General features: G+C 41.8%; 1 protein-coding gene across 3 annotated transcripts in view; it reads left to right on the top strand.

The window, feature by feature from the left end:
* Window positions 1-14,794, top strand: part of ctbp2 (C-terminal binding protein 2) — a 104,233-nt gene that overhangs the window by 19,572 nt on the left and 69,867 nt on the right. Inside the window, exon 1 of one of the 3 annotated variants that reach the window (XM_023949169.1) lies at window positions 13,363-13,443. The exons of the other annotated variants lie outside the window; for them this stretch is intronic. The gene's annotated coding sequence lies outside the window, so the exon portion shown is untranslated. Of the gene's footprint in view, window positions 1-13,362; window positions 13,444-14,794 lie in introns of those variants that run through there. 3 annotated transcript variants of the gene reach the window in all.

Below are 14,794 nucleotides of genomic sequence, written 5' to 3'. Positions count from 1 at the left end.
TGGTCTCGTATAGAACGTTTAAAAAGTTTGATAGAAAGATTCCCCCTGAGTCTGCTTTCAAGTGGTAGAGGTGTGGATTTCCAACAAACTCACTCCTGATTGGTGAGCGTGGTTGTCATAGAAACATTGACTCAGACTGACATGGACTAATCGCTGCTGACGTCATGTAGCTCCAACATGGGGGCATCCGTATCACGGGAAAATGGCGACTAAACTGACTTCAATTTGTTGGATCCGGAAGTAAGTCATGGTGACATCACAGTCACTCAGTCCAGTCCTCATATACAGTTATTGGGTTCTACTCTATTTCATTTGTATATTCTCTGATCGTGTAACGATGAAGAGGATGTTGCGGTGCTGCCTTTGTGTGTGGCACAAGCCGATTACTTCAAATATCCTCCCCCTGCTTGTCCACAGGCAAAAAAGCAGTGAAATCTGTTTATTTTGATTACTGTGAGCCCAGGATGCAAAACACAATGATGGTTTTGGACGATAAAGCTGACGCCTTTCCTTTCCTGTCTGCATGCTGCTCTGTAATTAACCTGCAGAGGCTCTAAACCAGTGCCTCCTTAAAGGCTTAATTAACCTGCGCCTAAGTGGGTGGAGTGGGGGTGGGGGGGCATTGTCAACTGGCTCAGATGACCTGTGGACAACACCCCCCTTAAAGAGCATCCAATGACAGACACAAACTTGTTAGTGTTTCCTACTCACTGAAATGCTTATAAATAAGGTATTTATTTGTGGTAAGGTGTTGCATTTAAATGAATTCTGGCTTTGCAGTTTAGGAACTTAAGCACACAAACACAAACGGGGAGACTAAACAGTTGCTATCAGTGTTTGCCTGCATGTTGCATGCCTTTTTTAAAAATTAAAATGTGAAAGAAATGTGTTTACAGACAGTGAGAAAACAGTCCTTCCTCTGTTGCCTTGATGACAGGCTTGAGGAAGTGGGCATAAATGGATATGACAAGCTTCATAAATGTGTGTGACAAATACAAATACAAACATTCAAAACATCCATCCACTTTTTTTTCACCTTTAACTTGAATGGAAAAATTGGCTGTTTAAACTTTTTTTTTGCATGTTTTCTCAAAAACCCACAAGTTCCTGTAGTATTTGTAAAAACCTTGGATGTTTCGGCTTTTAGTTTATCTCCATCCATTTTCCAAACCAGTTGAATCCCTTTCGGGGTCACTGGGTTATTGGAGTCTGTATCAGTTACTGTTGGGCGAAGGCGACCTGTCCAGGGACACACCCTGCACTGGTGGCCAGTCCATTGCAGGGCCACACAGCAACACACAATAACATCCACACCTAGGAATCATCAATCAATCTAGAAAGCACGTTTTTGGACTTTGCGAGGTTTACCTCCACACAGAAAGGACCCAGCTGGGATTTGAACCAGGGCATCCTACTTATGAGGCCAGAGCACTAACCACTACATTACTGTGTAACGAGTCCACAAAGAGGCATTTGTTGATAAAAGTATGCAAACCCTTGAACAGATTCTAACATCTATATTTGCCATCCCTTTTGAGATGTATTTCTTTTAAAAATATATTTTTTTAAAGGTTATATTTAGGCTTTTTGGGGTAACAAACTAATGGAGCAGTTTAAGTTTTACTTCTTAAACTTTAAAGTTAAAATAAAAAAGAAGTAGCCAGGTTGGTTGAGCGGGTGTTAATCTTTATTTATGTCATCGCTCTGAATGCAGCACCAGCTTGGCCTGCTTCTGCCTGGCCAGCTGGACCCTGCAGCTCATGTGGGCTGATCCCTTCTTGTCTCTTCAGTTCATTTCCTTCATCTAATACTCCCTTTTTGTCCTCGGCATGTGATGTTCAGTCCCTTCGGTGTCTTTGCAGTTGTGGAACAGAGCAGTCAAACCTGGTAGTGGTGTGAAGCATCCCAGGTGAGTCAGAAAGAGGGTCATGAAGCTGACAGGACCTCCCAGCATGGTCTCGCATGCACACATCCATAAACATGTGGGGCAGGAAGTCAAAGAAAGAAATGGCAACGGTTATCTTACATCGCGGCAGCGCTCTTTTCACGGACTTCTCTTTTTAGAATGCGGTCTGTCACGCAAAGACACTTCCACATCCGACTTCAAACATTATCGAGTGTTTGAGTTCAGTTGTCACACTTGTTTGACAAACTTTCCTTTGCATAAAAAAAAACAGAGATTTAAGGCGAGCGTTTTGTCTGGGGACGGCGTGTCAGCTTCATATTACAGCTGTTGGTTCTCATTGTCACACTGGCAGGGAATTCTCCAGATACGCACTCAAAGGGAGGGAAAAAAAACTTGACAAGCCTGGGTTACGACGGCGCGTCCTTTTGTGCAGGTTCTCCCAAAAATGTTCCGTTTTGATATTGAGCCTCTTTGAAAGCGACACACTGAAAGACAGGAAGTTATTACCGGGGAATACCTCCAGCGCTCACGAGTCCTTTGGGCGTGTCAGCCCAGAGAAAATAAAGCACAATGAAACATTCTCTTTTGCTCCTCAGTAAAACAGGAGCAAAATGAGTTTCCTTTGCTTTTTGTTAAAAAAGGTTAAGTCAATTTTGGAGGTATTTTGCTTGCAGTTATTACAAGTATAGGCTGTCAAACTGAGTCTATCTGGATGGGATACGAAATAACACAGCCCATCTTTGCAATCGTTCTATTCATTCCAGCTCTGTGCCGCATGCAGAATGCCTGAGTCATGATAAACACATCAGCATTCATGTTTTTTAAAGCTACCATCTCCCATCGGCACATTATGCTGAGGGAGAGGTGGAGATGTTTTCATATCCAAGGTCACATCACTATTGTAAACAGTTGTTGCATAAATATTACACACATTTTCTTGGTAGACATGGAAAGAAATGACGAAATTAATGAACTAGTACTAGGAAAAGATCAAAAAGAAAGAAAATCTATTTTTTTTAAAACTGTGAATTGTTGAATGTGGCCGTAAGGATTAGAATGTCCAGATCACCTTGTTACGTTTCACTCTGAGACTTAGGTTTGAGGTGTTAGTATGTTACACAACAGTTGTATGAAGCTGAATCGTCCATATTTGAGTTTCTTCCAACCCTGAAGTAAGCTTTGTTTTCAAATTCTTTGAGTTGTTTGTTCCTTTGCTGTCTGTCTTGACAATGTAGATTCATGCCAAGTATTACACAAGAGTGATGTCAAATTTGGTTAAACGGTGCCAAACTGCTAACAAACATGTTCAAATCTCATTTTCAAGTAAACCAATCAAGCAAAAAAACAAATGATCAGACGTTCCTCTGCTGTTTGGATCCAAGGGGAGAGGTTTGTGTGCGACGGATGTGTCACCCTCTGAAGTCTACGAGGGGGTGTAGATCCTTCCTCCCCGTGGCCAAAAAGATGTAATTGCAGTCTGTTGTGGGGTTCATTATGCCATTATCTGCTTCATGCTCCAGTCCATTTGCGGGGCAGGGAGTGTGACGAAGCCCTTTCACAGGGTCACCCCCTGCTGGAGGCCGGTCAGCTGAGGTGAGCGGGTGTGAGTCCTGTTCTTTTACACATGGATTTATTTCCTGATTTATCTTAGAGTATATCATAACCCCCGTGTGTTTGTATGCTTTACTCAATGTGTCGTGTGGTCTCTTGCAGATATAGATGGATTCACTGTTTGCTCTGCAGCAAAGTAATAAGAAAGACTAAACATACTTTGTAAACGCAGCTTTCCAAACAGTCTAAATCATGTCTAATGAGGTTTTAGTCTGGCATGTAAAGATGCACACAGTCACTGCTTCATGATATTCAGTCACCATTTCGTCTGGCGTGTTATTTGGAGGGGGGGGGGGTTAATCCATCAGAAAGAATGTTCTTGTATAGCCAAACTGAATTCCTAAGTCCTTCCCCACTCATCCATTCCTGGAGGAGTACAGCCAGCTTATTAAAAGCAGCCTGGAGAAGTAGCAGGCGGGACCTCAGGAGGATGCAAAGAGGAAGGGCAAAAGATGAGCGCTAAGAAAGAGACAGACAGGGGTGAGGGTATCTGCGTTTTTTCCCCCCCCAAATAAATGATTAGCTAAATACATCCCCCCATGCCTGTCCAATTCCAAAGACTGCCTTGCTTTGATCTGCGGGGCTTTTTGAAATGATCTGTGGATTGAGACTGAGAGGGAGGGGTGCGCTTCAGTTGGAGGGAAGCTGTCTGAAAGGTGTGTTTTGGAGGACCTTGCAGCTGTCGTGCAGCAGCAAACTGCATAAAGTAAGCCGGTTGAAGACCTTTCTGTGGAAATGCCCGAGGATAGATTGGTTTCTTCAAGTCTCCGAAGATCTGCCGTGGAGCAGATGTCCCCTTTTAAGAGTAAATTCAGCCTTTCCACTGCAGAAAGTTGTACTGCTTATACTTTCTGAGCATGTTTCTTTTTGTGGTCAACGAAATTACGGTTTCTCCTCTCTGCCTTTAGAGCTCTACTAGTCCTATTCACATAAGAATTGAGAAAAAATAAATAAATAAAACAGTTCAAATGCAACATTTAAATTCAATTTCCACAGATTAACCCTTTAAACCTAAACGCTGCCTGACATACCATAACCCTTCAACCTTTCACACCATTACAGAGGATCAGCTGATTCCAATTGGCTTTGCCTGAATATGCAACACACTATTGACAAAGTGTTGCATAATGGCGCTTTTCTCCACGACAGAATCAGCTGATTTACGTCGCGTAAAACACTTTTGCTCTAAAGTGTATATCAGCACAAGGCAGCTTTCCTCTGCTTCAGAATCCACTGGAAGAAGGTTAATGGCGTACACGGTTGAAGAGCAATGGTAGTTGATAGAGGGTTAATATATTTGGTTCATCCTACAATTGGAGATGGTCACAAGTGCCTGTTTTATTCCTCTGCTGGAAGGATGCTTGCTGAGATAAATGATCTCATTTTGTGGAAATAATTAGAACAGGTCAAAACGGTAAACGGCGGTACTTCAGTTCTTTTGATACCTCTTATCATATGATACAGACAAAGGGTTTGGGGGACACTGCCATTTCATGCTGCCACCAGCATTTTAAGCAGCGTTTTATCGAAAAACCTCATGGTTTTTTTCTATTTTTAAGTGTCTTAAAATACGTTTTATACATATTTTAACTCTCCTCCTTTCCATATCTGGATTAAACTGAAGTAAACAAATCTCTTAATATCCTCATGAGTATTTTTTTTGCTTTAAAAGTCTGTTAAAAAATAACAAGGCTCATCAATATCAGCAAATAAATGCACAACTATTATCAAACAGGTACATGTGGCATTATAGACGTTTTGATTTTATGTAAGGCTTTCTTATAAAAACTTTTCTTAAAATTGTTTTTAGTTTTTATTGTGTTTTCTGCTGATTTTCTTGATTGTCCCTTTCGTACACATTTTTGCACAAAACTACACATTTACAAAAGCCTGAATCTCACTGGCTGTCCCAATGGTTAAAAAAAGGATATTCAAGACTTGTTTTCGACTTTAGCCGTTCCCTGTTTTGTCCCGCCTCTTTCATCATTTATGGGAATTGACATCCTAAAATGTATAGATTCGCAACGCAAAGGGAGGGTCGGTAGAAATGGTTGATCTCATTTTTATGTGAAAGGTAAATGCTTCCCTCTCATCTCACTGCTATTCCAAATTTCTCTTCACGCACTGAGGCTTATTTTTAAACGGTCCAATATCATTTTTTAGAGGCTTCAAAAAAATCCATTTAAGGGAAATCTCTTGATTTTCACCTATTAAAAATTCACATCTATGAATCAATTCACTTTAATGCAATTTCTTTCATTATATTTTTTAGACACAAAACAAAACGATTTTCTATTAGTTTTCAATAGAAAAACTTAAGAATGTTTTCATGAAAGTTCCATATTGTTCAGTTTAATTCAACAGTTTTTAAGTATAATAAACTTTTACAGTTTCAGTGTATAAAGGCCCGTTCACACCGGGATGAATTTCGCCGGTGATTTTCGCCGACGTTTAACGCTTCGTGACTAAACAAAGGGCACCAATGTGAGTGTGCACACCGACACGAAAAAACGCCACGCGTTAAAGCGTCCAAAAAAAACCCGCCTCGGGTTCGTTTTTTTTTTCGACGCGTCGCGTCGAAATCTATTCGACCAATGAGAATGGCGCTATTGCTCACGTGTCTGGAGCTTCTGAAGTTACAGTAAAACACAACTTGGGGGCGCTCAAACACAAAACTGCCTTGCTGAGCACACATACCAGCGAAGAAGATAGACGCCAAGTAGCGTCTACACTGCTGCGAAGAAATATTGACGGACATTCTAAAATATCCCCGAACCAAGTACCAGTTGGAGCAACTGGTGCTTGAAATATTCATGTTTTCTTTGTATTATTCTGACAAGCGCGTAAATACTTGCTCTCTTCTTCTGAGTGAAAAGTGACTTTAAGAAGCGTAAAGTTGCGCAGCGCCACCTTGTGTACAGGAGTATTTATGTTTACATTAAGCGCCATCTAATGTCAGGGAATGAAATTGCATGTTCGCTCGGCTCATCGTCAGCGAAAATCGCCTGGGTGTGAACACAAAAAACGTGGCGAAAAACGCTGGCGAATATTCGTCCCGGTGTGTACGGGCCTTAAGAATGAAAAATGAATGGATTTCTTGGAATTAGTGGAATCTGAAACCAAATTTTAGTAGTTTGGCAGTGATATTCAGCCATGTGAACTGGTGTTGGTTTTGATTATTTACTTTAAACTCCTTTCTGTCACTTCTTCCATAAAGTTGCGTTTTTAGAGGAAATGCGTAATTCATATTTATGTCAATTTAGCAATCACAACCCTGGCTGCCATACATAGAACAACACTGCCGTTGTTCTATGTATGGCAAAACCAGAACAACCAACATTTTTAAGCTTGGATGAAATCTGTTGCTTCATCCAGAAATATTTATTTTCCAGCCGCTCTGATTGACACTTCTGCCTTCCCTCAATGATGAGCTCCGCCTCGTGTTTTCCAAGCCAGGAAACTTGGTGTGTTTTAGAAAAGTCACCCGATACGCTCAGGTTTTTCAAGCACGACAGCTTTCCTACGTTTGCTCTCACAAGGCCACTGGATTCTCATTTTCATTCAAAGCTGCGCGTCTGATAAAGAAGAAACCACAGCACCCGTGCTGCTTTAATGCTACATGCAAATGCACAAGAAAACGTTGTTTGTTCAACATCTTATGAGTCCCAGTTGCATTTTTTTTCCCCTCCCAACATCTTCTAATTTGACATGCTCCGGTTGGGCTGGGTCCCCAGCTCTCTGCAGGCTCGATATCCTCCACGCTGAGGCCTAATGAATGTTCCAAACCCAGCTAGCAGGAAACATTTACTTCTCTGTAGCCTGTGATTGCTCTAAACTCGTCGGTGGCTCGCTTGAATCTCTCATATGTGAGAGTTGATTGAAGAGAACATATGGGTGTTGGAGGCGCCGGGCGTTAAGCTGGTGTACTCCTTGTGTTTACACATTTCCCTTTCATTCAGAGTTCACTGCTGTGTTTCTGCTTAGGAAGGTGATACGAGGTACAAGGAGTCCAGCCTCCCCGCTCTCCGGAGGCTCTCCCCGTTGGGGTTCAGCTGTAATTGAATCGGGGCTTTTGACACCCACAAAAGAGCGTGTGAGCGAATTGTCTCAGATAGTTTATGGAGTAATAAACTCTCTGCACTTCAGCACCTGCCAGCTGGGCTGCAGACAGAAACAGTCGATTTAAAACCTCCCACAGTGCACCTGCAGCCCACCCGTAAAAGGTTGCCGCTCAGCCCCAAAAAGACGGTATCTCTTTCCGCTTTTGTAAGTTCTGATTAAAATCTTGACTCAATTATCTCCTTGTGGTTTTTGCAGGTTAGGATGCAGGTTAGGCCAAACAATGCGATTTTCTCTTATCTGATCGGCTTCCGCCAAGCACACAGTCCTGTGAATATAGAGCAAATTCTTTGGACTTCCTCTTTTCACATCGATCAGAACAGCGTCTGTTACAAGGAATGGGGAGTGGGTGGACAAATACAAGCAGCGCTGAGGCTTATAAAGCAGTGTGTTGAACACAAAGAGCCATACATTTGAGCCTCTGTCTGCCAGGTTTGAGGGTCAGTTTCTGTTCAAATGAGAGATGTTGCGGCATAAACTGCATCCTTGAAATTCTGCTGCCCGACCGACTGAGCAGGAGTTTCTTTTACAGCTTGCTCCCGGTGTTATTAAGGACTTGCGCATTAATGGGAGTCAGCAGTTTTTCGATGCTGCAGCCTCATTACATTTACATGAAATGGATGAAGCACAACAAAAAAAAAAAAAGTTAATTGGAAGCACGAGATAGTTAGGACAGGAGCCTGGGCAAGGGCGGAATAAATCAGGGTTTTGTTTGACAGCTTTATGGCACTGTGCTGAGGGAAGCGCTTGTCTATAATGGGTGGAGATTGAAATGTTGAGTCGCTTTAAGACACATAGCCTGCAAAACCAGCAGCCAGTTTAAGCACACAGCCCCTCACCCCTGAACTACGAAGCACAGCTGATATATAGAGTTAATTCAGCCTGGCCGCTGCAATAATTCATGCATTCAGTGTTGTGCAGACACAGCACGAGGTGGGATTGTTAATTTTTTTGTGGAGAGATGGCAACCATCCTCCACACAGACACCTCTGTCCTGTCCATCATATGCTGAGAAACCCATCCCCACACCACTAATTTACTAATTGCTAAATAAATGACGTTCTTAAGAGAGTTTTGCTAAAGTGAAGAATTTTTTGTAGTTGTCTTTTAAACTTTTTCAGCATTAAATCATTCCTGGCTTCCCTTAAAACAGCTGATTTTCAAGTTGACCTTTAAAGACCCAATCCAAAGAAAATTGTGTTTTTGATGTTTTTAACATGTTCTCATTTTTCTGATGATGGAGGACAACTATAAAGAAAGTTAAGCTTCAAATATCGTTTCTAAGTATTTCTTTATTCAAATTGTTGTGAATACACTGAGTTGGCCACAAGCTCCTTGCTCTGCTCCATTCTGATGCTACATTCACACTGCGCGTTCAAGTGGCCACGTCCACTGAAAAGTCTACCTAAAAGCATGTAAATATTCATTTTGGGTTTCCGTGTTCAAAACGCAAGTTTTTACCACTCTACGTACAAAATGCGTGAGCATTAAACAAGTGTTGCAAGTTAAACCAGGTCAAACTTTGACCAGTCAGGGACTCATGATTGTTAGTGACGAATGGATGAAGTCCCCCGTATGAAAATCGATCAGGAAGGAGAAATTGTTAATTGTGTTTTATGCCCGACTAGATTTATATGACAAGTCTTTCATGTATCAGAATAGAGCTGTGAAAGAAAAAGCCTGGAGCAAAATGTGTGAGATTTGCATCGTTCAACATTTCACCTCAAGCCTTTTCCAACTGCAGTTGGCGGACATGTGCTGGTAAACAGTAGCAATATAAAAAAGAAGAAACCTCTACCTGCTTGTCCAGTGTAAACACTATGGGCCATATGCGCGTTCAAGAACCCATGGTTAGCGGGTTCTTGAATGGGCATCACATGCCCGGTGTGTACATGGGTTGATACACACCGATGGGGTGACGACTAGATCCATTTTTACATTTTTATTGTCCTCGTCTGAACTGGCATCTGACTTAAAACTGTACGACTGAACAGGTCCAATATTGCTCGCCATTTTTATTGCACCGGTAATGCTAGGATGGGGGTGGGAGAGCATGTAAACAGAGAGCTCCCAGCAACAGGGAGGGGAAGGGTGGGGTGGGGTTGCTTCATGTCAAGAGTCCCATCCACTACTCAGAGGTGAATTTCCAATGGGCTACTGCTGCTCTGCAGAAACAATGTCTTAGAAAACAACCCAGCTTTATAGATTTTGGTTAGACGCGGCATAATCACAATTAAAGGACGCAATGAAAATAGATCAAAAGATGATCTGTCTGTAAGATGAACTTAGGTCCTGGCCACCACCTGATCTCAAACACCTCACAAGGAGGTAATTAAAGTCCCTCATTTAATAAAAAAAAAAAGAAAAGAGGAAAGTGTGTGTTCCTCCAGCCCTGTTCTTATTCCCACTCCTACTCTACAACACGATCTTTTTCGATACGCACTGAAACTGTTGTGTATGTATGTTAACAGATGGATGGGAATAAAGGGATTTTCCCTCAACTTACGTTCATCAAGGTGTAAAATAAAGATGGAAATCTACGAAAAGTAATAATAAATACTTTGTATTTTTGGTTGTAAACATGACTACATGCTAACGTGCTAACGTGGTTCGATTAGAAGTGTACACAAAGTATACTTAATACAGCTGAACTACAATAGTATCAATTAACTCCAACCTTTTGGAAAATACGCAATAACAGTTTGCAATGCATCATTTAAAGACATCACTTTGCAGGAATGTGTTTCCTGCTGCAGTGGAAGAGCTGGCTGGGTTTCTCAGGCCTTGGGTCAAATCAACCAGCTAAAGATAAACAAGGAGAATTTTTTTCTTCTTCTCCTCAGGCTTTACGCACCACTGAAAGTTAAAGTTGCCACCTTAACTCAGGAGTCATGGAAAAAATAACTTCCATGAACGGTTTGGTAGTTGGAAAAGGTTGGTAGAGGTGTTTTTTCCCCCTCCTTTATTGTTTTCATAGTAAGTTTTCTAGTAAGAGGATGAAAGGAGGTCACATTTGTTGGCAGGGCTGTGGGCCTGTGCCGAGAGGAGTGCGAGGGCTTTGTGTCAGGAGACGTTTTGTGGCAGCAGGGGGAGAAAGCCTGCGCCGTGACAAGGGCTTTTCTCTTCTTAAAAAGGCGTGACGACCCCCGTGACCCGGCGAGTTGAAATCGAGGCCACCTCTGAATTTCACTCCTAATTGAGGACACCGGAGGAGGACCAGGATCCCTGGCATCAACTGCTTCACTGTTTAAAACAATCAAATCAGCAGAGGTGGATATTAGATTTTTATAACCATGTAGAAATGACATTAGCATGTGTGGTTGTTTTGTCAGACGTTGGATGCTGCTGTTCGGCCAGCGTATTTGACCTAAACCCTGAGGTGATCAGTGTGTCCCAGTATGAATACAACACTATCATTATTCTTTTTTTTTTATGGCATTTCCACCCCTGCTGCGAGGGGCGATGAACTATAGAAGCCCGGGAGGAGATCTTATTGAGCTCCCTCCTGGCTTACAGACACGCTTTTCCTCAGACGCTCCTTCTCACCGTATGACCATTGACTCGATGGATTAAACATGGGTATCTGGAGGAGAGCTATTATGAAACAGCTGATGGATAAAGCCACTGCCATTGCCTTACACCAATGCCTCTTGTACGTCTTTGATGCTTTGATTGTGGATAAAATGATTCCTTGTCTGGGCTTTGATAGAAAACACTGGGCTGTAACAGATGGTCACTTGGAGAGCAAAGACAGCAGAGCTTTAGTTCTGCTGCCTTCTAAAAGATTAGTCCAAGTATTATTTGCTCACAACTTTATTGGATTTTTGACATAACAAATTGCTTTTTATGGTTTATAGCATTCATGTTTTTCACGTCTTCTTTCTACTTATTGGAATTTTCTTTCATATTCCTAAGAGATTTAATTAGAAATGGGAAATTAACCCAAATTATGGCACTTGAGCGTGCCATTGGTTAGGAGGTGCCAAGTGGATGCACTTGACCTCCTTCAGAGTTCTTAAACATGTAGCACTCACCAGGAAATGTTCAGAAAATGCTGGAAAAACCCTCTTTAATATGCAGATAGTGAACCAAAGGCTCAGCAGATTTGCTCCTTCGTGACTAAATCTTTTGAATCATTTTTTTGAGTGTTTCATTGAAAATGTAATCATAGTGACTCCTTTTTAGATGTTATATTTGCATTTTTTGAGCTAAGGACCCACATGTTCAGCGCTAAGGATGGTTATTGTTAAGGTTTTTTAACGGTACTATTACTCTTATTGTTACTGCTTATCGATCTGGTATTCTAATGATACTCTTATCGATAATTTTTGAGGACGAAAAATAAGTAAATAACAAATTAAGAACATAAAGTGTTTTATTTCCTCATTATGCAACAGCATTGTTTTTTTAACAAAACATTTTACTTGGGCGGCAGTGGCTCAGGCGGTTGAGCGGGTCGTCCAATGATCGAAGGGTCGGCGGTTCGATCCCCCCTCCCCCAGCCAACTGTCGTTGTGTCCTTGGGCAAGACACTTCAACCTCCTTGTCTTCAGTGTGGCTTCACTGCTGCGTGAATGTGTATGAATGCCCCGGTGACGGTCAGAGGGGCCGTAGGCGCGAACTGGCAGCCACGCCTCTGTCAGACTGCCCCGGGGCAGCTGTGGCTACAACCATAGCTTACCGTCACCAAGTATGAATAAGGAGTGAATGAATAATGGACACAATGTAAGCGCTTTGAGTGACTTGAAAAGTGCAGATAAATCCAATCCATTATTATTATTATTATTACTTTATACATGATAATGTTACAATACAAACCTGGACTGCACGTAGATGTCCTAGACCTAATTTCTCTCTATGGAGAGAAATTAGACTCAGTCGGATTTGTGCGTGCGTAATTCTTGATTTGTGCTTAAATTAGGATTTGTGTATGCATATTCTTCTACGTATTTCCTTCAGTGGGTGTAGCAGGGCTTAAAAAAACTTTAAAGGAAAATAAAAATTATTATCTGAGAATATGACGTTCACACTTAAAGGTTAATATATATATTAAAAGTATATCATTCTCCGAGACTCCGAATTGATACAAAATGCGTAACAGGAACGACCAGTAGGGGGCACTGTTTTTTTCTTCCGGAAAAATCAAAGGCAGTCAGACTGAGAGAGTCACGGGAAGAATGGCGGCCGATCTCGGTGGTCAGCGCCCCGAAGTAAGTAGCCTCTATGTTCAACACTAAGATCTACTGTCTTCATGTATTGATTGAGTCATTGTCTGGATACGTTTAGAAGGGAAGGCTGATAGGAAAATTCTAATGACCGAGCATTCCACTGGTATTTAAACGCAGCACTTACGGACGAATTTGTGAGACGTCAAAACAGTCTCACAGTAGATCCGTGCGTAACTTTGGCTTCGTGTGTGTGTAACAAGGGATTCGTGCGTTTTTTTTTTTAAAGATGTGTGTGTGTGTGTGTAAGTAGTTTCAAGCTGTTGTAGTCTTAATTTGTGCACACGTAAATTGCATTTTGCATTTTTTTCATTTTATATTTTTTTAACTTACACACAAAACGTATTATGTGAGTAACAAATCACTCACAAATCCAAATTTATGCACAAATCCTAATTTACGCACGCACAAAGCAAGAATATGCATACACAAATCCTAATTTACGCACAAATCAAGAATTACGCACGCACAAATCCGACTGAGTCTAATTTCTCTCCATAGGGGTCGGCCACCTGTACCTCTCAAAGAGCCATTTGGATCAGTTTCCCACTGAGATGAAAGCACAGGGAGCCGCAACACTAGGTGTGTTACAAAAAATGTTTTTGCTGATAAATCGCGATAGTTCATTTGGCCATAATTGGATTGATTCAAAATGCTGTCAGTATATGCATTTCATTATTTAATTTAATTGTTTTTATTATTTATGAGCATGATGTTTCCTTTGATCTTTTCCAAAGACAAGACAAGAAAATAAACAATATAGGAGTCTGCATCAAAGTGAGTTTGTTTCCATCATCTCACTCATCTTAACTCTGAAAGATCTTTTGTCTTAACTCACTTTGATGCAGACTCCTTTCAATTTATTTATTTTTTCTTTAAATCCAGTAAACCCAATAAAGAATACTTATTTTATGGATGACAACTATTTTTTATTAGGAAGTAGCTGTTAGTTTGTTGCGGGTCTGGAATCATAAGCAGTGAGTCTAAGCCCCCCCCTGCCTCTCTACCTGTTCGTTGTTCTCCCCCACATGAACCCCCCCCCTCCAGCGTGTTCTACACAGACAGGGTAACATACGGTCATCGTAGCAGCAAGGCGACAGGATAGTAAGGGCGCCCTGATGCAAATTTAGTGAATTTTACGTGGAAATGGGTGGTCTTAGTCTAGGGGGATAAAATGATTTTTTTGTGGGCGCTCACGTGTCCCCTACGAGATCGCCACTGACTATCTTTTTGGAAAAACTTTCCGTCCCGTAACAGACTCTGGTCGCCCCCTCCGTGCCTTCAAGCTGCTGTCTTGCTCCTGCCTGCCTGCTCTACCTGACGCACCGCGTACTGTCTGAACGACCCCTGTGCACACAAATAGCCAGACAGACCTCTCCTCTTAAGCGAGAATAGCTAAAGTCATATCATTAAATAACGGAAAATTGACTGACTTGGTGGGTTAAATATGGCGGAGATTGTTTATATCTTGTGGGACACAAAAAAACAGCGACTTGTCCAGTACCGATAGCAGAACCGTGGAGGTCAGATCTTATCGATACTGCGGTCTTGAAGAATGTTGCCTCGGGGCTCGTTCAGTACCGGGGCTCGGTTAGGATTGCAATGTATAATATCCTCTAAGATATTTGCAGAAATGCTGCATCTATTTTGTTTATTTGTGTACAAATCACCTGTACCATAATACCTCCACCCATGTGCTTTAAGGTTGGTTCTGATGCTTGGAGATTTGCCTTGTTCTGTCAATTAAAACAACAGGGTGTCCTTACGCACTGCAGTCATTAGTAGGGTGCATGTCTGGCTCGTCAACGACAACGTGCAAATGCTGTATGCCCGAGATGTGCACATGATATGTAAATGCCCGTAGGAGACCCACACAAATTACACTCTGATTGTCTAAATTCATAATTTCTGTGTGCACGACAGACGCACACTT

This window comes from Oryzias latipes, chromosome 19, assembly GCF_002234675.1.
Source record: "Oryzias latipes chromosome 19, ASM223467v1".
In the NCBI taxonomy this organism is placed as follows: domain Eukaryota; kingdom Metazoa; phylum Chordata; class Actinopteri; order Beloniformes; family Adrianichthyidae; genus Oryzias; species Oryzias latipes.
The sequence above is the reverse complement of the archived record's forward strand: the minus strand, read 5'-3'. Positions and strand labels throughout refer to the sequence as shown.